We start from the raw sequence: 6,688 nt of genomic DNA on the forward strand, positions 1-6,688 counted from the left end.
CATATGGCGCCATGTTGATTGTTGCTTGGAAGCTGTTATTGTAAGCAAATTCAATTAGCGGTAGTACGGTCTCCCAACTTCCACCGTGGTCGAGTATCAAAGCTCTCAACATATCCTCGAGGGTTTGGATCGTCCTCTCGGATTGCCCATCGGATTGCGGGTGAAACGCCGTGCTAAAATTCAATCGCGTTCCAAGCTCGCGCTATAGACTAATCCAAAATTTCGATTTGAACTTCGGGTCACGATCGGATGTAATTGTCACTGGAACTCCGTGCAATCGCACAATCTCCTTTATGTAGATCCAAGCCAGCTTGCTCGATCCATGGGTTACCAGAATCGATATGAAATGCGCACTCTTCGTAAGTCGATCTATAATCACCCATATTGCGGTGTTCCCATTTAGGGTCTTCGGCAAGGCCGTCACAAAATCCATGGCGATGTGCTCCCATTTCCACTCGGGTATCTCCAATGATTGTAATTTTCCATGTGGTCGTTGATGTAATGCCTTCACCTGTTGGCAGGCTAAGCAACGTTTCACAAATGCCGCAATATCTCTCTTCATGCCATTCCACCAAAAGGAATTTTTCAAGTCTTGGTACATCTTCGTGCTTCCAGGGTGGGCAGTGTATGGAGTTTCATGAGCTTCGCTTATGATCTCGTTCTTAAGTTCCTCGTTGTTTGGCACGCACAACCTTCCTTCAAAGGTGAGGGCGTTGTCGGACTCCTCACTAAATTTTCCGGATTCACCGGTTCTTACTTCAATTCGGATTTCTTCTAGTTCTGCATCCATCCGTTGCGCTGTAACGATTCTCGTTTTCAGATCTGGTTTAACCACCAAAGTGGCAATTCGCTCTTCCACTGTTTCGGGTGCTCTTATCACTTCTAATCGCATTTTGCTAAATTCTCGTATCAAGCTCTCCTTTTCCGTTAGAAAAGTAGCTATTTGCGAATGATCTCTGCGGCTCAAAGAATCTGCCACTACATTTGCTTTGCCGGGGTGGTAGTTAATGCCACAATCGTAGTCCTTCACTAGTTCGAGCCATCTTCGTTGTCGCATATTCAAGTCTCTCTGCTCGAAGAAATACTTTAAGCTCTTGTGGTCCGTAAAGATTTCACATCTAACTCCGTAGAGATGATGCCTCCAATTCTTTAGGGCATGTACCACTGCTGCTAACTCCAAATCGTGAGTTGGGTAATTCAACTCGTGTGGTCTTAATTGTCGTGACGCGTAGGCGATCACCTTGTTATTTTGCATCAACACGCATCCTAGTCCAACCTTCGAAGCATCGGTGTAGACTACGTAATTCACTCCAGACTCGGGCACAGCTAAAACTGGCGCGGTTGTCAACTTTTCCTTCAAGAGTTGAAAGCTTGCTTCACACTCTGGGGTCCAATTCACCTTGACTCCCTTCTTAAGTTGTTGCGTCATTAGTCTCGCTATTTTAGAGAATCCTTCAATGAATCTTCGGTAGTATCCTGCCAATCCTAGGAAACTCTGAATTTTGTTTGGTGTTGAAGGCGACTTCCATCGTTGTACCGCCTCAACCTTGGCGGGGTCCACTCGGATTCCTTCTGCCGACACAATGTGTCCTAGAAAGTTCACTTCCTTCAGCCAGAATTCACACTTGCTGAATTTGACGTACAACTTCTCGGTCCTCAACGTATCCAACATGATTCGTAGGTGCTCCTCATGCTCCTTCTCGTTCTTTGAGTAGACTAGCATGTCATCTATAAAGACTAAAACGAATTTATCCAAGTACGGATGGAATATTCGATTCATCAAATCCATGAACACCGCTGGGGCATTCGTCAATCCAAACGGCATCACCACAAACTCGTAGTGGCCATATCTTGTGCGAAACGCAATCTTGGGTATATCCTCCCTTCGAACTCGTAGCTGGTGATATCCGGACCTCAAGTCCATCTTTGAAAACACGCCTGCTCCTCGAAGTTGATCGAACAAGTCATCTATCCTCGGCAGTGGATACTTGTTCTTTAGAGTCAGAATTTGTTCAACTCCCTATAGTCGATGCACATCCTCATTGATCCGTCCTTCTTCTTTACAAATAGTACTGGTGCGCCCCATGGCGAGACACTAGGTCTAATGAACCTAAGTCCATGAGTTCTTGGAGTTGTATCTTTAGTTCCTCCAACTCTTTTGGCGCCATTCGATATGGTGCCTTTGATACGGGTGCGGCTCCCGGTTCAAGGTCAATCGTGAACTCCAATTGCCGATCTGGCGGTGGTCCAGGTAACACTTCTGGAAAAACGTCTGGAAATTCTTGCACGACAGCAACATCTTCCATCTTCTTTTCGTCCTTCTCCTCTCCATGGAGGTAGACAAGATAGGCAGTTCGCCCCTTTCTCATCATTGCGGTCGCTTGACGCGCGGATATGATGGCGATTCGCCGGTTCATCGAGATTCCATGGTATATGCTGGGTTCGCTTCCCGGAGCTTGTAGAGATATCTGTCTCTCCTTACAACGAATCGTCGCAAAGTTCGTTGTCAGCCAGTCCATTCCCAAGATTATATCGATATCCTCCATTTTTATGACTCGCAAGTCGTGAGCAACTATCTTAAGTTCTCCCATAACAATTTCTACGTTCGAGCACGTTTTAGATATTTCTATCATTCCTCCTACTGGTGAGGACACCATCATTCTACGTTCAGATTCGCTAGTAGGCAAGCTCAAAGTACGCACACATAACTCAGATATAAACGAGTGCGATGCGCCCGTGCCAAACAACACAACAACATGGGTGTTGAGAATTTCGCCCATACCTGTCAAGTTTCCTTTTCCACGATCCTCTTGTTCCTTCTTCGGCTTTTTTTGTTCCAGCGCGAACGCTCTAGCTTGGGGAGGAAGTCTGGGGCGGTGAGGTTGTTGTTGCCATGACGATGAGTCACGATTTCCTCCCGATTCATTCTGCGGTGTCCTTGCCGGTTGACGGGATCCCTGATCGTTCCGTCTCGATCCCGATTCTGTCTTGTTACTCGGACACTCCCTAGAGAAGTGACCGTTTCCTCCACAAGTGTAGCACTTGATCACGTTCTGATATCGGCATTCTCCGAAATGGTACTTAGAGCACACATTGCATTGTGGTGCCCTCGGTCGGTAGTCTCCTCTCTGGCTAGACATACGCTGCCCTCCTTCGTACTGGGACCGATGCTGGCTCGACTGGTGCCGTTTTCCATCGTGTGAAGTTCTAGGCTCGTCCCACTTCCGTTTCTCTCTGGAGTAGTGCGGTGGGGGTAAAGACGAGGTAGTATTCTCCTTAGCTTTCTCCTTAGGCATTGCTGCCTCAATATCTAGCGCAAGTGCTAACGCTTCGGTGTAGGGGAGTCTCCCTCGGCTGGCCAACGACATTCTTATCTCAGGTTTTAGTCCCTCACGGAACTTGTTAGACAGCTTCTCGTCAGTGTCGACTTGATCGGGGGCGTATCGGGTCATGCTGTTGAGTGCTCGATCGTACTCGGTCACCGTCATGCGTCCTTGCGTCAGATTGTGAAACTCCGATGCCTTTGCTTTTCGATAGCTCTTCGGCACATACTTATTGTATATTTCCGTCTTGAAACCTTCCCACGTCATCGCCTCTACTTGGTCTCGTGGCATAGTCTTCGTTCTAGTATCCCACCAAAAGTCGGCTGCCTCAGTCAGCTGATGGGTCACACAACTCATGCGTTCTCTATCGTTGCATCTCAAAATCGTGAAGATGCGCTCTATTGCCCGGATCCAAGATTCAGCCTTGGCCGGTTCTCCCAATCCATCAAACACAGGCGGCTTTTGCTCCAAGAATAGTTTCACAATTTCTCGATCGACCGGAGGCGGCGGAGGCGGAGGAGGTGGAGGATGCGGAATTGGTTGTGACACGCTGTCCTCTTCCTCTGTTTGAGGGGTTGGTTCTCGGTGGCGTCTTGGTGGCATTCTGATTTTTCAACACAAAATATTCCCATAATTCTAACAATAGTCACGTGGTATAGTTGAACAACAAGGTTCATGGGTCAATTGTTTTAGAGTATATGGCCAAGCACAAGATATCAAAAGTTCGTCACGTAGACGGATTGCAAAGAGTAGTGTCAATCAACATTGTTACCAAAAAATTGGCTGTGTCAATGTTATCAAAAGATCAATGTTTCCATATCATCAAGGCAATTGCACTTAAGAAGCAGTCGTACAATTTAAGTGGCGATTACAGGGCGCCATAAGGTATTCAAAAATGGTGGTGCGACAAGAGGCATGATGTGATGGCATGATAACATAGTGATAGATAATTTTTACCATGTACGAAAGGCAATCCATTGAATCAAAATAAATATCTCCCCATGGCATATAAATAAAAGAAAAACGTTGCCTCATAAAGGTCTTAGTATCAATGCAAAAAAATTGAAAGAGTAGCAAAATCATGAGGTAGAAAAAGCAACAAATCAATCCAAAACATGGGGGAAGCCAAAACAAATATTCCACGACTATTACTCCTAGTCGATATCGTTCATATCCTCCTCGGGGTCATCATCCTCATCCATTTCCAAAGCAGGTCCTTCCTCGTCCGGTCCCTCATTCTCGCCATATTCACCAACATCCGGGGGCGGCGGAGTGATTGCACGCATGTCCTCCACGTTTCCATGGATAATCAAAGGGTTAGCCGCATTAGCCTTATGTCTTGGCCTAGTGGGAACACGATCAACATGCGGCTCCTTATCGCGACGATACCTCCATCGGCGGGCCTGTCCCGGCGGATACTTGTGCGGTGGGGGACTAAGCGGCGGTCCATCCCTCGCAGCTGCCATGGCTAGGAGTAGCACTCCTATCAAGCCGATTATATCGCCTCGAGGCTTGTACTCTGGCGGACTGAACCATGTATATGGCAATGCAGCTTGGGAAGTCCATTCGCTCCAAGGACTCGGCAGAGTGTGGATCAATCTCGAGATCCCCGCGTGATGGGTAACTCCTCCATACGCGTATGCATCCATCCAGCGATCGTAGAATTCGGTGACGTAGGTTAGGAGAAAGGACTTTCCATCCCACTCAAACTCTTGGTAGGTTTCGACAGGGAAAACCTTATTCTTCGCGTAACGGTCGCGCATCGGTGCGTAATAATGATTAGGCATCTACAAAAGAAATCTCTGCATTAGAACAAGGATCGAAGAAATTATCAATAGTGTAAAAGATTTCAACTGATGCTAAGAGTACGATGGATATATATATATATATATATATATATATATATGTGTGTGTGTGTGTGTGTGTGTGTATGCGTCGAACGACGGAGGTGTGAAGATAATATCATATCAAGAAATAACGTAATTTCCTTTCCGTGCCAAAAGGTGTGTATATATATATATTTTCGCGTTTCGATGATTCGCAATTCGTTCTCATAAGTCGCTCGCCTCGTATTCGGCGTTTGATGCCTCCAAGTTCGATATTTTCACCAAAATTTTCATTCGCGGCACGACTTACAACTATGTATAGCAGTATGCTCAAGTTCATTCTCATAGATGTCGTTCATCACAAATCACGCAAATCACAATTCATATAGGATTTTCATAGAGTTTTATTCATTCAACTCATAATGGCCTCAACATATAATCACTTGCATAACAACGTTTATCATTTGTTTTGCATAATCACATTTTGCAATTTCGCATGCATGCATAATCATCATTTTATACTCCATCACCAATTTCCAAATATATCAACAACTCCCATTCGCTTCAACTTCCAATATTTCATAATTCAAATCAATATTCAAGAGATACTTGTTACCTCATTCATCGTGGTTGAGCGGAGACGAGTTGCGGTGTTGAGCCTTCGACGATTATCCATTAATCAATTTACACAAATTTTAGATTTTTAAATCAACAAGACTCTTGGGTCCAGAGCGGAAAGAAACGACCGCTCTGATACCAACTGTAACGACCCGCCCATCTAGGGTATAATAAATGCGGCGATCGTTAACTAGGCGGACTTAAATGCATCAAAGATCATAGGCTAGGGTTCTATTTAAAAAGGGGTTTAACCAAAGCATTTAATGAACAATTAAGTAGGAGAAAAATTATGCCTTAGCAATGAAATCCAACAAAAGGCTATCACCAAATATGCTCCAAATATAGCAAAAATTCCAAAGTAATCTCATCTGTTTTGTATCTAACATATTCCCACGAAACAAAAGAGTTTATACCCAACCAAAAGATCACAAGTTTTCATAATATAGCGGAAGCGATCAAGAGAGAAGTGAAGCTATGTATGGAGACACAACGACACTTAAAGTTCCAACAGATCATGTTATTATTTCCTACTCAACACCGCCGCCCGCTCGCCACCGCTCAACCTGCACATAGGGAAAACACATGCAGGGCTGAGTATTTATAATCATAGTCAGTCGACTCATTGCCGAAAACAGTTTTATCAACAGTAGTAATTATCATGCCATTTTCAAGTGTCCATCGGGGTTTTAACTTTAGAAAGACCCGAGGCACCAAAATATATTCTTTATCAAATATCACGGTCGCGCAACCATTTTTTTCACATCGACGATTACCATATCCTCATTCTACATGACAAGGAATGCGGCCGCAATCCAGGTCACTAGACCGGCCGACCCGTACGCCAGCACTCGGTCTAACATTGGTGTACACTAACCCAAGTAGAGTTTGCGGCTCTACAAGGATCCGAATTCGATTAAATCA

Source organism: Salvia hispanica, chromosome 2, assembly GCF_029641045.1.
Source record: "Salvia hispanica isolate PSC_SH4W2 chromosome 2, Shi_PSC_v1, whole genome shotgun sequence".
NCBI lineage: Eukaryota > Viridiplantae > Streptophyta > Magnoliopsida > Lamiales > Lamiaceae > Salvia > Salvia hispanica.